Consider the following 22,643-nt stretch of genomic DNA (forward strand, 5'->3'; position numbering starts at 1 on the left):
TAGGACAAATCTTTTGAGACATTAAACTACACAGTAGAAGAGAAATAGAGCAATATCTGTAAAGCATCAAGAGATCAAGAGTGGGTTCTTTTTTAAGTCTGAGAGACCTTAAAGCTTTCTGATGGGGAAGATCCAGCAAAAATGGAAAACTTGATGTTGCAAGAAAGATTTGGTGAATTGCTTGGGAAAGGATAACATCTAGTGCACGAAGGTAGAAGTTAGCCTAAGATCATTGTTTAGGTAGTTCATCTGTAGAACTGTATACAGGTATAGATGTTGGTAGGTGAGTTAATATGGTGGTGCAAACTTTTGAATGTTCCTTTCTACCAATTTAATGCTTTTTATTTTTCAGTGTAATAGAAAGCAAAGCCATCTACTAAGAGAGAGTGTTGGAAATTTGAGAAGAGAGCAAAAGGTATAATTAGGAGATAGTGTCAATAGATGTGAAAATGTAACAGGATTCTTGGGTTACATTAGGAGTTCATTTAAGTTCCAGTAGTAAATTTAAATTCAAATATTTAGCATGATTGTATTTTCTACATATCAAGTTCAGCTGCATAGGTGCAAATGTGGAGCTGACAGAGTTGAAATTAACTAAGGTTGGAATTTGCCAAGAGAGTAAGCAGAGTGAGATGATGAAAAAGAAAGGGAATGCAAGGGGATGGTTTATACTGATCTGCCATGGAATTTAAGTTTGACAAGAAAGATAATAATACATGTAAGGAATGAGGGACATTGAAATGCGATAAATACAATCAGTGAATTTTGAGGTGATAGTGTGTCAAAAGAATTTTGGACTGGGGTTCTCAAGTAAATGTTTGATATCATGAAACCTCTATCATGTACATATTTGTTGAGATGTTAAGGAAATAACATGCAGGATCTTCTACAGTATACCTTGAAAAACTGGAATTGGTTAGGTGCTCTGTAATCTCAAACTGACCTCCACTTTAACAGTGAATGCTAACTTGCTTGTAGAAATTTGCATGTCAGTGAGGTGAGATTCTGCACTCATATTTGGCTAAATATTTAACATCTTACAAGCTTGAGTTTTTTTCTCTGCCATTTCCAGATGATTTGTGATGCTATATTTACCAATGAAGCTTTTTTGTGCTTACATGCATTTATGCAAAAGATGATTATTATTTATGTAACATTTAATATGGCATATTAAAATGGAAAATCTTACTACCATGGGAGTATTTGTAATCTAATATTTGTAAAATATTTACTGCTTTTAAAGCAGATATATTAAAATAATTTGGAAGTGTAATGATCACTTGTTAAAATTCTCATTTTTCTTTTTCTTTTTTTACTGTTTTTTTCCTCATCATATGCATTGTATTTACCCTAATAATACCTTTGACCTATTATCCATAAGGATTATAGATATCTGTTAACAGTGAGAAGACAAGCTTAGTTTATGTAAAACTTGATGTAATGTAACAAAATTACATGAAACATCAATTTTATGAGGCCACTAGATGGCTCTGTTGTCCTGTTATTTAAGTATATGTTTAACCACCTAGGGGTTTTGAATTAAATACAACTACTTATTATTGTGCGTGACTGTATTGCTGTGTATGTGAATAGTAACATGAAAATGTTGGTGTGCCTAATAGCTCTATCAGCCTATCATATAGACTCCAGTTTTATATAATAAATGTCTACAAAATTATTTTGTAGATCTTAGATTGCAAATTTTGGAAACCTTAGATTATATAGAAATGAACAACATTCTCCAGATGCGTATTTTAAGAACACAATTGAAATTCACCAGATCTTTTTTATATTTGAACTTGATGAATAGGTTTTTGCCATAACAAATTAATACTGTACTTAAAAGTTAAATATTAAGTTAATTTGGAGTATATCAAAATAGACAGTGATACTGTTGGAGAAGTGGAATATTTTTGCCCACAGTAGGATGTGGTCATATTCATCTTACCAATAGTAGTGTTTTTTTGTATGATATATGCTGAATTAAATGCTTATTGAGTGAGAAAACTAGGATGATAAAAATGAAAGAGAATTCTGGGAATCACATGTAATATTCAAAAGGAAAATGAATTGCAGGGTGATATATTTAGCAAAATTGACAAATGCTTTTTTACCTTGCCTACATCTTAGCTCTATCTTTGCCAAAAGTTTTAAACTGAGAGTTTTCCCCACCATGGAAATATATTTCCAATTTTATAATAAAATTTTATGAATTCATATTTGTAAGGAACTGCCAAATAAAGACCATGCCACATGTGGAAAAGAAAGATTTATTGGAACCAGACCACAGGGCTGTCACTCTTGGGTTCAGAGTGAAGCGGCTTGACTAAATTGGTTAGTGGGCTTTATAGGAGGGGCCAAGCCATGGGGGAGGGAGAGAGAGTCTGGTCTCTGATTATCTGCGATCGCTAGATAGAACAGGTCGACATGCCTGGCTAGTTGAGTAACTGGAAGTTCCTGAGGTGTTTTTCAAGCAGAGAAACAAACAGGGGAGTTGGGCAAGCAATCATAAATCAGGGGGTCTGGTTTTGGTGCTAGCCTTGGGATCTTCCACCCGCCCCAGGAATGCCAGGGGCCTAACATTCTAGCCTTTTGTTGGTATTATGGGTGCTGATCGATCTAGCTGCTTGGTGCTGAGTGCTGAGTGGGGGCATTGTTAAGGGGATTTGGCTGGAATTTGGAAATTTGTGAGGTCCCCAGGAGTGGAGGTTGATAGTTTTTCCCAGGCTTCATCTGCAGACAAGGCCAATTGTTGGTAGGCCAGAGAAAGTTGTAGTAGCATCTGGTGGGAAAGTCTGTCTGCTGAGTTCCTCTAGGGAATCCTGGAGGCATCTAGGGTTAAAGAGCATTTTCCTGGTTTAAGGGTTTGTATTTCCATAGCATCATTTCCATAGCACATGTGCAGCTGTTTTTTTTTTTTTTCTGTAGTAGCCTCTATAATGGATCGTATAACCAAGGGAAGGAAGCAGGGAAGTAGTATGCATGCTCTCAGAATTAGGCCCACTGCCCCTACCTGTGTTTTAAATTCACCTATGGCAGAAAATTGAGAGCCAGATGAGGACTAAGAGCTTATGCAGGAGAGGAAGAGGGAGAGAGTTTGTGGGAGAGGCTTAGCCATGTAGGGCCCAGCAGTACTCATCCTTTGTTGCAGTGGAAGAGTCTGAAGTCAGTGGGCAATGTTTTATCCTTGAAAGGTGCTGCCACTGGGGAATCCTGTTGAGTTTGACAGTGGTGGGCGTTGTGAGGATGACCAGATGGGGGGTCCGTCTACTGAAGTCCCAATGGAGAGAGTCAAAGATCCTTTAGGGGAATGAGATCCTCTGGTTTTAATAGAAATTGTTATGGGGCCCTCTGAGGGGTGGGTCTGCATGCTCTCTGAGAGGTTCCTGGAGGAGGTTAAGATAAAGTAGATAGTCAGCCAGAGAAGCAGAGTCTGTTGGAGGAAAGTTTCCTAAGAGAAATGGGTGGCCATACATTATTTAAGACCCAAATAGGAATATTACATGGAGCATAAAAAGGTGTCTGCTAAAGGCTGCATATCTAGGCATCCAGTTTCTGCAAAATCCTGTAACTCCCAAGAAAGCTTTAAGCTGCTTTTATGATATAGGGTAGTGGGAAATGGAGGATTGGGTTGATTCACTCATGACTCAGGGAGTGAGTCTGTCCCTTTAAGACCACACCTAGGTAGGTGACCTGAAGGAGACATAATTGAGCCTTCTCCTTAAAGACTCTGTATCCCCGGAGGCCAGAAAGTTTTTTAAAAGGACTCTGTTGCCTTGTAGATGAGGGGCTCTGTGGCTCTGCACTGAAGTATATCATCAACATATTGAAGAAGGGTGGCCTCTGAGTAGTGCCCATCTAATAAGTCTCTGGTTAGGATCTGTCCAAAGAGATGAAGACTGTCTTTAAACTCTTGTGGCAAAACTGTCCAGATTAGTTGCTGCGAAGGGTTTGTGTAATCTTTAAAGGCAAACAGGGTCATACTGTCAGGATGCAGGTTAAATGGAACACTTTTGGATATAAATTTACATTTTTAACTTTGTAAATGTTTGTACCATATTTAGAAAAAGTATACACACAACATTGTTACAAGATGGTCATTTAAGACACATGAGCAAATATGTAAATGAACTCTGATTTAGTAGTACTTAAAGCTTGACAAGGTCAGCAGAAAACACAAATAATTTCTTTGATAAAATCTAACAGTTTTTTGTAGATGTTACTCAGAGAAGAACAATATTAAGATAACCTTGTTATTTTATAGCCTTAGAGAATTTGATTTTAGTTTGGCATGACCTTAAAAATCTTTTAGGCAGCTCTTAGACTATAGTCAACTTTAACTTTGTCACACAGTGAAGTTTACCTATCTGTATCCTTTCCAGTTGTTTACTTTGTAACCTGTATTTTAAAATTAACTTTTGTAAGAATTTAAATTTAAATAAAACTGTCTTTTCTTTTTGGCTGGTGGAGCAGACTGTCCACCCCCACCACGGAGATCTGTGAAGGATAAAGCTTACCTGAGATGTCAGGTAGTACCAAGTAGGTGATTGAGGCCTACGGGCTACATGGATGCTTACCCTGGGCTCCTCTGAGGTGATCTTGAAGGGGGCCAAGGTCCCAGGGCTGTGTCAGTCTCTGCCGCCAAGCCCAAGAGGTCTGTGAGACCTTAACTCTGTTGAGAGTGGAAGTGGGAGACTGACCTACCTTGCAGAGACAAAGGGGGCAGTCGTCTTTCCAGTGTCCATTCTGGCCACATTGTGGACAGAGTCCTGGAGGCGGGCGAGGTGAAGGGCAGTGTTTTTGCACAATGTCTTGTCTGGTTGCCTTTGAAGCAGGCCCCTGGAGGCATGTGTTGTTGTTCAGCCAGTCTCGAAGTTGGAAGAGGTAGCCTCAGGGCAGCAAAAAGCTGGGCCTTTTGGTGGTCTCAAGCCTCAGCTCAGTTATAAATACCTTAAATGCCATTTTCATAAGATCTCCCTGGGGGGTTTGAGGGCCACACTCTGCCTGTTTAAGTTTTCTTTGAATATCAGTGAAGGATTGGGAAATAAAATGAGAGGTGAGAATAATTGTTCCATCCTTGGAAGATGGGTCTCATGCCAAGTCATATCATATGCTTGGGTTAGGTATTTAAATTCTTTAATATAGGAGGCTGAGTCATTGGAGAAGGAGTTACATCTCTTTTAAATTTGAGAGAGATTAGTCATGGAAAAAGGCACATGGGCTCAGATAATGTTGTCAGCTCCTGCCACCTCCTGGAGTGGGTACAGGTGAGCTGAGCATGCTTGGGAGGAGGTATGGGAGCAGGTATGGGATGCGGGTGGGGAGGAGAAGGGTAAGGGCATAGCAGGGGCTGAGGGCAATGCTAGTGGTGGGCAGATGGAGGCTGTGAGGTCACAAGTAAGAGATAAGACATATATAATACTCTGAAAAATTTTAGCTTGAGTTGAATTTAGAGCAATTTTTGCATACTTTTTTTTTTAAATAAAGTTGGGTGCTGGAGGCTCACACCTATAATTCTAGCTACTCAGGAGGCAGAGATTGGGAGGATCACAGTTCAAAGCCAGCTGGGCAAATAGTTCCATGAGACCCTATCTTGAAAAACCCTTCACAAAAATAGGGCTGCTGGAGTGGCTCAAGGTAAAAATAGTAAAATTAAAACATCAGATGGTGTATGAGAGTACTCTAATTTAATATATGTTTTAGTAGTTATTTTTTAATCTAAGTAAAATTATAGAAAACTAAGTAGAATTAGAACCAAAGAAATAACTTTTGTATTTCTCTAGTTTAAAACTCTTTTTATCTATATGATAATTTATGTAAATGAATAGTATTCCCTAGAACTCAGAAGGGTCCTGAAAAAAAATCCTTGGAATTCAGGACTCAAATTTGCTGAAAGCAATAAGAATTTTTGAATATTTATCATTTTAAAGTTATTGGACAGAACTAATTGAGAAGGATTAAGAATGGAAATTGTATAAGATGAATGTACAAAAAAAGACATCCTGAAAATAAAAATTTTTGGGTGTAGAATTGCTGTAGGATGAGAGAGGGAGAAGAGGAACTGTGGTTACAAAGGCAGTGGATGCTAGATCATGTAAGGTCTCAGAGGCTATGTATGAACTATCATTAGTATTCTGAATAAAAAGGAGAGGTATTGAAGGAGTGTTAACAAAGTAGTGCGCTGACCAAATTTGTCTAAGGAATATACCACATGTTGGGTTGACAGTAGATTATAGTAGACGAGCATTGAAGCAGGGGAGAGATTCAGGAAAGCAATGATGGCATCTTAGAATGGGATGGCAGCAGCACAGTTGGTCAGAAGTGGTTGCTTTTGGATATAATTGAAGACAGACACAATAGGATTACTTGACAAATTGAATGTACTAATCAAATCACTGGGTATACTATTATTTGCAGGTCATGTCTATATTCCAGGGTTATACCAGGTGTCACTCAGGATGAAACTGATTATTTTGGAGAAAGATTGCAATCTACATATGTGCTTCACCTGCAGACCTAAGTCTTTCTGCACCACTAGGCTTACTCCTGGCCTATTTTACTTAAGGCATAATTTTAAATAGCCTCAATCCTGGCTATTTGTTCTTTTTCCCTGAGTCACCATTATTGCTAATTGGACCAGGGACATAATGCTTAGGTAGGGGGTGTTAATTCCATAATTAGAAATATAGCTGTCATTAGTTTTCAATAAATGTCCACATTCAAGATATGTTTCAGGAATGGGAGTATGGCTCAAGTAGTAGAGCTCCTGCCTAGCCAGGAATAAGGCCCTGAGTTCAGGTACCACAAAAAAAAATGTATATATATATATATATATATATATATATATATATATGTTTCATCACTTTTGGAATTTTTGTCTCTTTCAGGAAAATCCAGCCAAATTCAGTGTTTTTCTCATCCTTTCTTCCCAAGGTAGCCGTGACAATGGACATGAGGTGAGAGGGAAACATCTGGGCCTCAGCCATCCTCTGTCTTCTGCTGGCATTGGGTGAATCTCATCAGGCTCAATCTTTGGTAAGTGGCTTCTGCTTTCTGGTCTGGGCTCCTCCTGTAACTTGTGGTCATCATCAGTCTGTGCATTATGTGTCCTTCTGGTCCTGGGTGCTATGTCTCTTTGGATCTAAAATCCTGTTTTTAGTGATTTCTGCAGCTTCCCTGAAGAATGTGGGCTTTTCCTTTTTTGAAATATGGTCTCACTGTGTGGCCTAGGCTTATCTCAAACTTGAGATCCTCCTGCTTCTGCTTTCTATGAGATGGGATTATGGGCATGTACCATCCTACTGGGCCTGCTTTGAAGAGTTTTAAATGGGAAGTTGGACACACTTTTCTCTACGTTTGATCCTCACTTAAGATCTTTCATCTTTTCACTTTTAGGGCTCAGGTCAGTGGCAGTGAGAAAGGCCAGCAGAAAAGAAACCCAAATCTGTGTTTGCCTTGCTTCTTTGTTTTGAATCATCCTTATCTCATCCAGGCAGCTTCCATTTGAGAGTAGAATTTGAAGGTGGTGGAGGGGAGGTATAGTCTGGTTTTCTATTTACTTTCTTTCTATGGTGTCTTAGCTGTAGATACTTAAATTACTTCCAACTCCCAATATCTGCCAAAGGACTTTAAAAGAGTTGTATCTATCAATATTTACTGTATTAGACATGAAACTTAAAAATTTTTAAATGAATTAATTTTAAAATAAGAGAAAGCCAAGAATAACATCATTGCCAAAATCAAAAGAAAATTCAGAGTGGCATTGTGCTACATTTTTGCAAATCTCCTTAAGTTTGGCTTAATAAAAGACGGATGGATTCTCATATCAATTTCTGTACTAGGTTTATTTTGATAATTGTTTTCGTTGAAGTATATGAAGAAGATCTGGCTGCATACATCTGTATGCCTACATATTTGGGAAAAGGAAGTGTATATTTGTAGCCTAGCCTTTCCATATTAACTGTAGTTTTTTTTTCGTTGTTTAGTACTATGTAAAAGCTCTACAAGTCTTCCTTCTTTCATTCCTTCTTTCGTTCGTTCGTTCCTTCCTTCCTTCTCTATCACCATGATCCCCTTATATACAGTAGCTTAGAGTACAGTGCATTATATTATATTCTTATGTAGGTGGGCTGTTTCAATAGTTTTCATGCTCTAACATTTTCTTTTGCTCTCCCACCTCCCATAGTCTCCTCAGACTAAAATTTTATTCTGTTTCTCACCATATATGTATGTATTTATGTATGTATATGTGATCATCTATCTATCTATATATACATTTAATTTATAAGTCTAGCTTCCACATGTGTGGGAAAACATGTGACCTTTGATTTTTGGAGCCTGGCTTACATTGGTTAGCATAATGTTTTCCAGTTCCATCCATTTACCTTCAAACAACATAATTTCATTCTTCTTTAAGGCTGAATAAAACTCCATTATGTATATATACCAATTTTTCTTAATCCATTCATTAGTCATGGGGCATCAAGGCTGCTTCCAAGGCATGGCTGTTGTAAATAGTGCTGCAATAAACATGGGTATGCGAGTGGCTCTATCATATCCTAGAGCATATTCCTTTGGATATATGGCCAGGAGTTTACCTTAATTTCTTAATTTGTTACCTAAAGGTAACAAATTTAACTACTTAAAAAAAGGTAACTAGTTAAAATTAGTATGTTTTGGCTCCCCACATGAAGAATGAGACATGTTTAGCTTATCTATATTAATTCCTCACTTATACTCTTGTTCATCTTCCTAGTTTTTGAAAATATATTTACATTTTTGGTTTTGTTTCTAGCTCTTCTTTTGATTATGTTTGTGGCTTTAAATAAATCAATGAAAAAAATGTTCAACATCTGTAGTCATCAAGGAGATACAAATTGAAACAGCATCTGATTGGGGTAAGTGAAACCACCTCACTTTAGTTAGAATAGGTTTCATTAAGAAAATGAAAAACAACAAATGCTGGTGAAGATGGGGGTGGGAGGGGAGGTACTCTTATTCACTGATGGTGGGGTATAAATTAGTGCAGCCACTATGGAAATAAGTATGGAGGTTCCTCAAAAAATTAAAACTAGAAGTACCACATGATCCAGCCCTACCACTGCTGGATATATACCCAAAAGAATCAAAATTGACATACAATGGAGATACCTTCCTACCCATGTTTATAGCTGCACTATTTGTGGTAGTCAAACTATAGAATCAGCCTAGGTGCCCACCAGCAGATGAATGGATAAAGACAAAGGATTTACTCAGCTATTATGAAAAATGAAATTATGTTGTTTGCTAGAAAATGGATGGAACTAGAGATTATCATGTTAAATGAAAATCAACCCCACCAGACAAATACTGCATTTTTCTCTCATTTTTTGGAAACAAGCAGAAGATAAAACAATATGAATCAAAAAAACCAAGGTCATGAAAGAACTTGGGAGGTGGAAGGGGGAGGGAAAAGAGGGAAGGAGGAGTAATAAAGCAAGAGAGGGAGTGAATATGATCAAAATGCATCACACAAAGTGCATGTGCGGAAATATCATGATGAAACCCTTTACAATGTCCAACTTAATAATCACTAATGAAAATGTACCTATAGTCAATTTCTGCTAAACCCAATGTAAGTCAGAGTAGATCAGAGTGACTGTTTTTTAATGGTAGATCCTTAAGATAATTGAAGGAGGAAGGTTTAGTTATTCAAGTACAATTTCTGCTTCCAATTATCACTTAGGTAATTCAGGGCTCTTCCTCTATTGAAGAGTAGCTAAGAGACAGGGAGAGCCAATATTACAAAATTGGTGGACCTCCACATGGTAAAATAAAGCAGGGGAAAAATACCATCTTCTTAGCCATGATCATATTTTTACTAACAGTGACAGATGGGAAAATTGAGGCCCCAAAAGTCACATACCCAATGTTTAGTTAAGCACAGATACCGGGCTACAGTCCAGTTTATCCTCTTTATTATTTTGATTGTCCTGAAGGCAATTGGGGATTGAAACAATAGGTTTTATCAACTTAATCATAGGTGGGAGCAAAAATTTATCAATACTGCATTTTCATACCTTTTTATTGTTTTTAAAATTGTAATCTTTAATTTTTTTCTTTGTACTGGAGTTTGAACTCAGGGCATTGTACTTGCTAGACAGGTGCTCTAACACTTGAGCCACACCCCCGGCCCATAATCTTTACATTCTTATAAATTTGTCTATTTATTCATTTGTATGTGAAATAAAGTTTATTTTTGATATTGTATTTGCCTTGTGGGCTTTAAAGAGTTTTGTTTGTTGACAGATGTAAATTAAGTAAAGTCCTAGGAATATATCGCATTTTGAGCTTACATTTCTGTTGAAGTTTTTTTAAAAAAAATTCAGGTTCAGAATGCTGTATACCAAATAGAGGAAAGAAAACCCATCTTCTCTGGTCCAACTGTATAAATTATGCATAATGTTTAAGAGCAAGGTCCTGTTTCTATTTCAGTTATCAATTTGAATAGAGCATTTTTGGCAGTGGAAATATAGACAGCAGGCATTTCCTACACTTAATTTATTCTCTCATAACCAAGAAGCAGCTTGATGTAGACAGTTTTATGTAAAATTTGTCACATATTCTCTGTGCTTTGGAAATGTCTTACATTTCACTCAGTTTAATTCATTTTTCTATATTGTAAAATGTGGGAAATACATTCTTCCCAACAATAACTTGGAGACTGTGCTGTGGATCATTTAATCTGTAAAATTTGCTTTGACTTTTTTGAACGGGATTGATAAGTAAATGTGATGGCTAATTTGATATGTCAGATTGATTGGGCCACAGGATGCACACATAGCTGGTGAAACATTATTTCCAGGTGTTACCGTGAGGGTGTTTCTGGATAAAGTTAGTATTTGAATTGTTATGTGGTAAACACCCAATCTATTGTGGGCCTGAAAAGAGCACAAAGGTAGAGGAAGGTTGAATTAGCTTTATTAATTGCACCAGTAGAAATAGATATGTAAAGGATATAGATATCTATACAGATTTATAGAGGAAATGAAAGCTCAAAATGCTATATATTCCTAGGGTTTTATATATTATTTCATATATGTAGGATTCATTTAAAAATAAATTTAATGTGCTAACAAATGAATAAATTTAATTCTGTAGCAGTTAATGTAACTGAATATATAGAGAACTTTTATGGAGAAAAATTGAGGTCAATAAATGGCAAGAACTAGTAATAGTACTGGATGGAAGCAAGTGGCCCCAATTTGGTACCCTTAACTACAGGTGAGAGTCACACACAAAGTATGATTTTCTTGGGGATGGAATCAATCTCACACTGTGTGAATACATATTGCCTCAGTCACATACTAATAGATGCTGAAAAGTCCCATGATTTGCTGCCTGAAAGCTGGAGACTAGATGAAGTCTGGTTAATTCATTCTGAGACAGAAGGCCTAGGAACCAGGGAGCCATTGTTGTAAATTGCAGTCTGAGAGAAAAGACGAGATGAGATGGGATGATCCATCTCAGTGAGTTGGATGATAATCATCCATGATGGGGAGCACAATCTACTTCACTGAATACACCAATTCATATGTAATGCCATTCAGAAATATCCTCTCAGACACAACCCAGAAATGATATTTGATCTGGCCTAGTCAAGATGACATAAAATTAACCATCACATTCTTTGACTTTCATGCTCAAATTCACGGCTGACTTTATGACATGTAGTCAGCCCTTGTGTAAAGTATGTGAAGAGATGATAGACATTCCAAGCCAGCCAAGAAATCAACTGTCTGGGTATAGGGGTGTGTGTGTGTGTGTGTGTGTGTGTGTGTGTGTGTGTGTATTGAGGGTTGAGAGTGGGTTGTAGCAAGTAAAAAGGAAGCAACTATATTGCAGATAGTAATTAAACAAAGCTAGCTTTAGCAGAATAGAACTCAAGTTATATAGTGTAATTTGGAATTAAAGAAATATTTTGGGCTAGGCTGTGGTGCAAGTAATAGAGCACCTGCCTAGCCAAGCACAAGTCTCTGATTTCAAAACCTAGGACCACAAAAAAAAAGAAAGAAAAGAAACATATTTACATCAAAATACTTGCTAGGTTCAGTGCCTCTCTAATGGAGAGTCCCCACTGATGAGTTTCTACTGGGAAGTTTGGGTTTAACTGGAAAGCATAATATGATATCATTATAAGCCATTAATACTGATGGGTTGGTTTATTAACTAGTCACTGATTTGTCTTGGAGGATCTGATTGGCTCTGGAACATTTGGAAAGAAAATTGGGAATTAGATGTATTCCAGATAGGAGCAATTTGTGTATGTGGGGAGGAGGCAGACCTACGGAGAATTCATTTGGAGCATCTAGACAAGATGGTTGCAACATGAGAAAATCTGATATCTAGAAGAGAAAGGGATTGGAGTAAAGAAAAGAAACTTTGTGGACAATAAAGATGAATGTCTAAGTGCCCACCCCTTGTAGAGATTCTTTTATAGACCTAACACCTTTTAAAACTCTTAAAGAAAGAAAGGGGCCCATGAGTGATGTAGGAACTGCTTTACATCTGTTAGAACTAAATAAAATGAAATAAAAATTTAAAAATCACAACACCAAAATTTAGGAGGAGAAAGGTTGTTGAAAAGCTATTATAGTTAAAAAATTTCTTTCTTCCTACTTGGAAGCTTTCCATCCATCTCTGCGTTTAAATTATATTAGTCATACCTATGTTATATAAGTACCCCCCCACTACCTCCCAGGCAAAACAATCATACACCTATTAATTGTCTAAAAATCACCATACACAAAATTTTCATTTTCTTATCAGTTTATTGTTATACATATGAGGTACCATGCAACTATCAGAATTGTATTCAGTTTTTTTTTCTTTTAAAAAACTCAGAGAAAAAAAATGTTTCCAGTAATTTTCATTCAATGTGAATGACAAGAATATTATAGCTATAAACATTGAAATAACCATTTCACTTCTTCCTGAGGAAGTTCCATATTTTAAGTATTGAAAAAGGGAATTTTATACAGAGCTAATTTTTAGTCATGTTATCTCTCATTCTTTTCTCATGTGTATTTATATTACTTTCAGAATAACATAATAATTAGTTGGAAATATAGTGTGGAAAGTATGCATGTCCTCTAGAATTTGCTACTCTTTCCAAAACATATTGAGTGGTCAAAAATTCTTTCAAAGGTTTTAAACATTTATTGGTGAATTAGTAGATTTTGGTACCATCTCTCTCCTTTTCTCCTTTCATTCTACAAGAATTGAACATGGTTTAACATTTACTTTAAGGATGAGCTGCTTACTTAACTCCTTTTACTTGGACAAAAGGATGCTATTAGTTACTTTATTTAGAACTTCATTTGTACATCTCATCTTTACATATATTAGGTGTCAGTTTTCTTTTATCAGCACAAACATTGTTGCCAAATGAAATGACACTGTGTGTAACTATTGGGGCCTATTTTCACAATGTTTGATCTTCTTACAGTAGTTTTCTTAAATTAATGGAGTTGAATGACTCTGGTAACTTTCCTAGCATGTTTGGAATGTGCTCCTTCAAAAGAGGTGGCAGTTAGCATGGAGGCTGCCATATTTTCCCAAATGATTTTGCTGTTTTTAGTCAGGGATTTAAAAATTGGTTCTTTTCCAAATTCTGTCTGATAACTGTTTAAAATTTGTGTGATCATTGAGTACATTAAGTGCTTAAAAATTTAATTGACAATTATAATACACATTAAAAAATTTGTAGTAAGTGGAAGAATTTCACAGTTTGTTTTCTAATTAGTAAATAATTGATAGAGTTCACTTTTAAATTCAGATTTTGCAAAGCAGGCGCTCTATCTCTTGAGCAGTACCTCCAGTCCATTTTGCTGTGGTTATTTTTGAGATGGGGGGCAGGGTCTCATGAACTATTTGCCCAGGCTGGCTTTGAACTGTGATCCTCCAGATCTCAGCCTCCCAAGTAGGTAGGATTATAGTAGGCACAAGCCACTAGCACCTGGCTCATATATTTTTTTCAAATCATAACTTTGAGAATATTTTATAAATGCTTATATAATTATAGCAAGAAATGTATTCACTACTTAAATTTTTGTATGTGTAAGTACATTAAAAGTGAAGTAAATACTAATACAAGAAAATAAGTATGATTTATTGTATTCTTTTTTCAAAAGTTTATCAATCATATTTTTTCATTAAAAATATAAGTGTAAATATATTTTAAGAACTATGCCTTGCTCATCTTTGACCTTTCTGCATTTAATTTAGTAGGTAATCCATCAATTTAACAATGTTCTGTTATCTTCCATGAGAGTGATGTATGAAATATTCTCAAAAATGGATCTCTAGCGTGCCTATTTTTTCTGTCTTGTATCAAAAGTATAATTTCAAATATCAAGTTACAAATCCAAGATATTAATTTGTTGAATTACCCAGAAAATGAAGTTTTTCAACAATTTAAATGTACATAGCCTAAACACAGCATCTAGGGAGACTGCCTCTAGTTTTCATTTAGTATGTTTTGTTCTGGGGACATCAAAAAGGAAGCTATTCATGTTTAAAAGTCAACCTGTTTCTGGAGATGACACATATCTCCAACTTTATTTATGCATTTCTGCAGAACCAGAGAGGACTACTAGAATAGATTTACAGTTTACAGCAAGTGGACATGACGTTCTGAACGACATACCTTTAAACTCCTATCATGTCTCCCTCTTAGAGAATTTACCGAGCACACTTACATTATTATTTACTGTTTTGGTGTACTCTGTGTGTTTCTATTTACTAACCAATAGTTTTACCATATATATTTCAATATGACAGTTACATTATGATGAAACAGTTAGAAATTTTTACATAAATGCACTAGACTATATATATGAAAGGATACTTTTTCTTGCTGTAGTACTTATCTTTTTGATGCAGGTAAAACTCATATATATATAACTTTTCCACTCTCTGATCTAGCAAAAATTATGATTTATAATTCTTTCTAAATGCTTCAGTGGATTTAAATTTTGGCAGACATTTTTTTCATGAGTTGTATGTTTTTGGAATTTTATGTTACATTGTGATGTTTATTTTGGTTCTTGTTTTTGTAGGATACTTTATAGCATCAAAGAATAAGAAAACATTGTACAGGCAAACAGTGGTCTAAAAATCTACAGAGACACAATCTTAGTTGATACATAAAAGTGTAAATATCACTGTGAAATGAAACAGTTCTGCATTTTGTTTATTATTTATGTCGATTGCTACGACTTCCACATGAATGCACAGTAGTCTACAATAATCCCACAGGCTCAGATATGGGTTAAGAGGAAGGCCATAGGCCTCAAGGCTTGTAACAGACACCATTGTTCCTAAGCAGTCACATGCCAGCACATGGAAAGAACTTTGTTCTTTTTTTCTTGTATGAAGAGGTATATTTTTTTGACAGCCTTTTCATAGCTTCTGGAAGCTTTGGAAAGGTGACTGTTAGTATATGGAAGGTGGATTCTTGGGAAGCTTTTTTCTCAGTGCTATCTCACTTTCTGCAGCTCTTGTCTTAGCCAGGATGGCAGAGGCTGTCCCAGTTTGTGCAGCAGCTTTGAGAGCTCCACGTTGTGATCTTGGTAGTAGCTTGACAAAAAGGCTCTGCTCTGAGTGGGGAGGAAGAGATAAAAGAACATTTAACTTTGTTTATTGAAGTATAGTCCATATCCTTTGATCATGCTTAAATAAGTATCAGGTACACCAGGTCTAGATTAAAATTTATATTAAGCATGTGGATTACTGATTCAGCACATCATACAATGTCTTGTTGATAGTCTTGAGGTGGGGTACTGGCATTTCTCTGTACTAGGAGGTGAGATGAGCAGAGTGCTGTCACCTACTCTAATCCATCCTACACATTTGTAGTTCCATCACAAATGGAAAAAGGAGCCTCTGTGGAGGTTCTTTTATTTTTGCCCTCTCTCTTGATGCTATCTGCACAAAATCAGCCACTTCACACCTCTTTAAAAAATTTTTTGTTAGCATAAATTAATTGTACAAAGGGGTTTCATTGTGATATTTACGAAATACATATAATCTTCTTTGATCAAGTTTACTCCATCTGTATTAGTCTTTCTTAACCACTTTCCATCTTCCTGCTCCTTTTACTAAAGTATGTATACATAGTACCTTGTTGAGAGATCTAGAATCTATATCCTGAAACGTTGTATTTTTCTCATCTATCTCTACCAACAAATTTTGTGTAATATCTCAGTATGTTTGTTAGACAAGAGTAAAATAAAATGCTAAGAAAGACATTCTTTAGAGTCTTCTAAGCATTTTAGCTTTAATAAATATATAGGCAGATCTTTGATATAAAATTATACATTTTATATTGCTTTCTTGAAATACTCTAGAAATAATCTTTTGATTTCTCTTTAATGTATTAGGATTGTTTTCATTGTATTCTGAAGGTGTATTTGACAATTAACCAAAACCAAATAAAATTAGAGTGTTGATGATATAGTTTCTTTATCAATACAACAGAATCTCCCCTTCACCATACCTTCTATGCAGAATTTAATTGTGAACTTATTGAATTTAGACCCTTGTCTCTCAGGCCTGGCTTGGCACAACAAATGATCCTGAAGGTGTTGTTAGATAAGAGTTTTCAAATAAATTCAGGTTACCTGAGGATTCTAAGACCACCTCAAGATTGTCAGTTAACATGAAATATTAAACATTGCGGAAAAAATCCCAAATATTTTAAATTTCTGAGTTCTAAAGGTAGTATAATAATAATAATAATAATATATAGTATAATATATATAGTAGAATAATAATAATAATAATCTTGGATTCTTACATTCAAAATTATATACTAAATAGACTGATTATGAAATAAAATATGAATAAATCTTACTGTATGTGAAATAAGCATTAAAGTCAAAATACAGGTTGTTCAAACTGAGAAAACTATAGTGTTAAGTGCTTGCAATATCACCATTCTAAACAGAATAAACACAGAGTGCTGATACTGCAGTATACATATCTCCATTCCTTAAAGCCTCAATCATCTGCTAGGATGTTAGAGAAATACATTAACTCCTTCATCTTAATAGCATAGTAACAGTTCAAAGCTTAGTGTATTATGTCAGCAATTAACATTATTATCCATGCTATACTTATACTACAGAGTGATTTAGCAGTGAAAAAAAAAAGAGAGAAATCTTTTGGTCTTATTTGCAGTTTTTAGTTGACATATTTCCTGTCTTGTTTTCAATGAACATTTTTAGTGACAAAATTTCTGTGCAAGCTGGGTGTTGGTAGCTCACTTCTATAATCCTAGCTACTTAGAAAGTAGAGATCAGGAGGATTGTGGTTCAAAGCCAGCTTAGGCAAATAGTTCGTAAAACCATATCTCAAAAAAGCACATAGTCCTCCCCAATAAAAAGGGTTAGTGGCTCAAGTGATAGAGCGCCTGCCTGGCAAGTGTCCTGATTTCAAACCCCAGTATCCAAAAAAAGTATTCTGTGCAGGTGTCATTCTTTTTGTAGTGATATGTTACCTTTTGGTTTTGATTCACAATTGCAAGTTCTTTTACTTTATTTTATTCTTGCAATATGTAATAATATGTAATTGGAAAAATCAAGAAAAGCAACTTAGATTATTGAATTCAAATGTCACTTAATTTTTAGAAGGGCCGAATTTTGACTTTAATCACTTTTCTAAGAAAATATATGTGATTTTATCATTTTGTACATTTAGTTTGTATTTTTTAAGCTCTATACTTACATTAGAATCCATTGGAGGATATTTTCTTCCTTTACTCTTTCCAAGGCATTTTGTTTTACCTTCTTCCAATAACTGACACCAGAAGGCTTTATGAGAATCAAATCTAAAAAAAAAAAGAAACCCTCCCAAACCCAAAGAGTATTTTTCAAGCAGTTTTTAAGATTTATTGACCAACAACATAAATATATGAATTCGGATATTAATCTACAGCTAGGGGAACTGGAATTTTTTTTACTATATCCCTTTGCAGAAAGTCTTTTGGCATATCTCTGAAATCTCAGTCCATCTGTCATATTTGTGAGTTTGCCAGATTCTTAGTAGAAAAAATTTCAGCAGAAGATACCCTATTAATAGAAATTAATAAGACTATCTCTTTCATCTGGAAGGAAAAATTGAGTTTTACATTCATTCTTTTCATTTATAGTACTTAAAAATGATGTATCAATCTTCATTCATGTCTGTGGATTTAGATTATACTTGTACTACTTAACCACAGGGTGATTTAAAAAAAAACATTCTGGTGTGCCATGCAGTGATTACTTTTAGGATTCTCCAGCATAGTCAATGGTAGCATGTCAAATTTGCCTTTCAGTTTACCAAAGTATTTCATGTAACTCTCATTTGGGTCTTCATTTAGAGATTACTCTTAAGGAAATGGTGTGCAGAATTCCTTTCATTTTATAGCACTTAGTACAGTGTTTGGCTCTTGTGAATTTTCACTAAACATATGTTCAATAAAAAATAAAAGGGAAGAAAATGCTTGTTAAGTTTTACTTTTCTTGGACTATATACTTCCCCACTATTCTGGTCATGATTCAAGTTAGGCCTCCTGGCTCTAGATTCAGGGCCTTTTCTTCTTTATTGGTCTCTGGGTATGTTTTGTATTATTATTCATTGTAAGCAAAGCAGTAATTTCCATGTTTAAATATAAAAGTGAAAGCAACAGCAATGACAATTCTTTCATATTGCCTTTGTTATTCAATTAAAGAATTATCATTTCGAATTTTTTTTATTTGGTTTTTAGTTTGTACTACTCTGTATGCTACTTTCAATGTTTTGAAAAATTACATGAATAATTTTGGAAATGTAAATAAAAACACATTTAAATTAGCATAAGACCCTCAAATACCTGAGGAGAAAGTTAACAAAAAATATCTGCAAGATTAGTGCACTGAAAACTACAAAACATTCCTAAGAGCAAAGAAAATAGAAGGAGCTGTGTTATGTTCATAGATCTGAAGACTAAATACTTTAAAAGTATCAACTTTCTCTAAATTTATCTAAAGTATCAACTCTTTCCAAATTTGTCTATAGTTTAATGTGATTTCAACCAAAACTCCAGTTGGCTCTTTTTTTCTTTTGTAGAAACTAAAAATGATTTAAATATATACAGGAAAATATAAAGAACCTAGAAAAGCTAAGACAATTTGAAATGATTTGAAAATGGTGAAGTTCGAAATCCAATATTACATACTTTCAAGATTTACTATCATGATACAGTAATCAAGTCTGTATTGTATTGGTATCAGAAAACCAATTGATCAATGGAACAAAAGAATCCAGAAATAGACTTATATAACGATTGGTCAACTGGTTAAAAAAACAGGTGCCAAGCTAATTCAATGGGAGATGATTAATTTTTTAGAAAAATTGCACTAGAAAAATTGAATATTTACATGGAAAAACAGAACATTTACCCTTACATCATGCTATATATAAATATTAACATGAAAGGGATTATTGACCTAAACCTAAGAGCTAAAACTGTAAAAATTTTGAAAGAAAACAGAGAAAAACCACATAGAAAATTTTCATGCCCTTGGATTAGGCAAAGATTTCTTAAAAGATTTCTTCTAAAGATACTTAAGAAACCACAGACTGGAGGAAAATATATGCAAAACATATATCTCATAAGGGACTTGTACTAAGAAAATATAATTCAATCTAAAAGATGATAATACTAATAAAATTGAGTAAAATATTGAAACAGACACTTCAGCAAAGAATGAAAATGATCAATAAACCAATAAAATTTACTTCACATCATGAGTATCAGTGAAATACAAATGAAAATGAAAATGAAATAGCACTCACTAGAATGACTGAATTTAAAGACTAATACCGAGTATTGGCAAAGGAATGGAACAAGTAGAATTGTCAAATCTTGTTTGTAGAAATTAAAAATATTACAGCCATTTTGTCAAATTTCTTTTAAATTTAAAAACATAATTAGATTATGACCCATTGGCCCCATTTCTAGGTATTAACCCAAGGACAATAAGAAATACATGCCCACATAAAGATCTTTACACAAATGTTCATAGTAGCTTTTTTCATAATAGTCCCAAATGGAAACATTCTCTTCTGTCCATCTCTTGGTGAAAAGAATACTACTCAACATTAAAGGAGGACCAGCTATAGGTATAAAAACTTGGAGGAATCTCAAAAATATTGTGCTAAGTGAAAGAAAGGAGATAGTTGATATCAGATGCTGGGAGTAAGGGAAAAGGTTTGACTGCACAACAGCATGAGGAACCTCTTTGGACTAATACAAATGTTCTAAAACTTGATTGCAGTGGATATAGCTATATACATTAGTTAAAATTCATTGAACTGAGTAACTGTAATTGGTGAATTTTATTAAATGTAAAATTATATGTCAATAAAACATTTAAAGTTATAGTGTGATTTATAATGTGTGTGTATGGAGCCTATATGTAGCTAATGTTGTGGTGTTTATGACTATAGCCTTTGGAAAGAATGTAAATTTATAACTGCCTCTGTCTTGCTTCAGTTACTAGACACAATAGGATGTGTGCAAAGCATTTTCCTTATCATTATTAAAGCAACTGTGTAACACCATGACACAACATATTTTTTCATGCAGTTTATGTTCTTGTTTGAATCAATAAAACAGCTGCATGAATTAGTTTTGTAGTGAAGGTACAAAGAGGGCACTCCTGAGGGCATTATTATTTGAATTATGTATGAAAGCCTTTAGAAAATTCCAATGTAATAACATTTCTGGAAGTCTGTGTTGATGCAATATTTTTATTAACAGTTTGCTATCTGCACTTTCCACATGTGAATTCTGGCACGTTTTAGGTATTCATGTGATCAAAATTCAGAATTCGGACCAGCTATTATTGTTTTGTTAAAATATACCTGCTGTAGATACATAACACATGTCCCATGTGTTAAAATGAGCAATCTTATGAGAGAAGGTTTTTCTAAGAAACATTGAATTTCACACACTAAAATTAAGAATAAAAAGAAAAATAGGCTCTTTTTCATCTCTGCTAATTGATTAGATATTATTATACAGTGCCTGTGTATGAGTGTGTGGCACTTAGTTCAAGTGTCTGCACGCATAAGTTCACAGGCAGTGGTGTGAGTGTGTCAGAGTAGAAAAGTGAGAAGAGAAATTATTGCACCTATTTTCCAGGTGCCCTAAGGCACTGAGTCTAGTTCCTCATAGAGAACAGTCACAGATACAAGGTGAAGGACTGCGGCTGATGAGGGGACTTGTGAGTTTGAAGACATGAATAATATTAATTAAGAATCCAGGTGAAAAAAATCTGACAAATGATGGAGAAAGATCACTTCACACTTCACATCTGTTCAGAACATCAGCAATGTCCCTCTGAAGAATGACCTTAGGACCAATAAAATAGCCATAATGCCACTGAAGTCTGGTGGAACAGCAAAGAAACAGCCTTTTTATGTAGACACTGGCAGTCATGGTCCTAGCTGGGCCCCTCCTTTCAAGGTTTTTAGGAAGTAAATACTTTGAAAGAAGTATTATGTGCTGTGTAGTATTTCTCTTTATGACTTCCCTGTCTTGGTGGTAATGATATTTTCATTATGTCTCCAGAGTCATGCATATAATAGTTATTAATAGAATTTTATTAAATGGTATTAAACTTTATGGAATATAACCTGGGGTCATCTAGAAGTAACTAGAAGAGACGTGTGGGCAGGGGCACCTAGATTCTCCAAGGAGAATGGCAACCTTTAACCAGTGATATTTCTGTATTAATGAAAATGTGATTGACCTCAAGCAGATGAATACTAAAGAACATTCAGGTAATACTTAAAAGGTCTGCGATGCCTTTAAATTGAAATAATATTTCCATGCCAAAATAGTGCAGATAAATTTTAAAATCAAAATACATCCTTTTTGTTATTAATATAGGACAAAATAAGAACTTTTTCAGTTCTCTCCCAGCACCTATACTTTTATGATTTAATGAATCATTTTAGCAATGCACATTTTATTTTTTTTTTCAATACTGGGGACTGAATTCAGGGCCTTGAGGATGCTAGGCAGGTAGTCATCTACTTGAGCTGTGCCCCTAGCCCCAGATTTTATTCTTAGCATTTTTTTGCAGTACAATTTACATATCCTAATTTTCACTTATTGTAATTGTACAATTATGATACTTAGCAAATTTATCACCACAATCCATTTATAGAACATTTCCATCACCTAAAAATAATTACTAAAGCCTACTGTAGTCAATCTTTGCTGTCACCCCTGCCCCATGCTAGGTAAACACTTATCTTTTTGACTGTAAATTTGTCACTTATAGGCATTTTCTTTTTATTTTCTGGTATGGATATGCCAAATTAATCCATTTGCCAGTTGATGGAATTTGGATTGTTTCTTATATTTAGCTATCATGAATAATGCTGCTATGAACATTCACTTACTAGTTTTTTTATGTACTTAGGTTTGTATTTATCTTGGGATTGATTCCTAGGAGTGGAGTTTAATTTTTAAGAAACTAAAAAAGTGCTTTCTAAAGTGGCCAGTATATGAGACTGCAATTTCTCCCTATTCTTGTCAATATTTGGTATTATCTTTTGGGTTTATG

At 34.8% G+C, this 22,643-nt stretch overlaps 1 long non-coding RNA gene across 1 annotated transcript; it reads right to left on the bottom strand.

Moving 5' to 3' along the window:
• Positions 1-15,214: 15,214 nt before the first annotated feature.
• On the bottom strand, positions 15,215-21,997 carry LOC141410922 (uncharacterized). Its single transcript, XR_012435724.1, has 2 exons — positions 17,767-21,997; positions 15,215-15,638 (listed from the first exon to the last, which is right to left on the bottom strand). It is a non-coding gene; the product is annotated as an uncharacterized lncRNA (long non-coding RNA).
• Between the last annotated feature and the right edge of the window lie 646 nt (positions 21,998-22,643).

The sequence above is a fragment of the Castor canadensis genome, chromosome 9 (genome assembly GCF_047511655.1).
Source record: "Castor canadensis chromosome 9, mCasCan1.hap1v2, whole genome shotgun sequence".
NCBI lineage: Eukaryota > Metazoa > Chordata > Mammalia > Rodentia > Castoridae > Castor > Castor canadensis.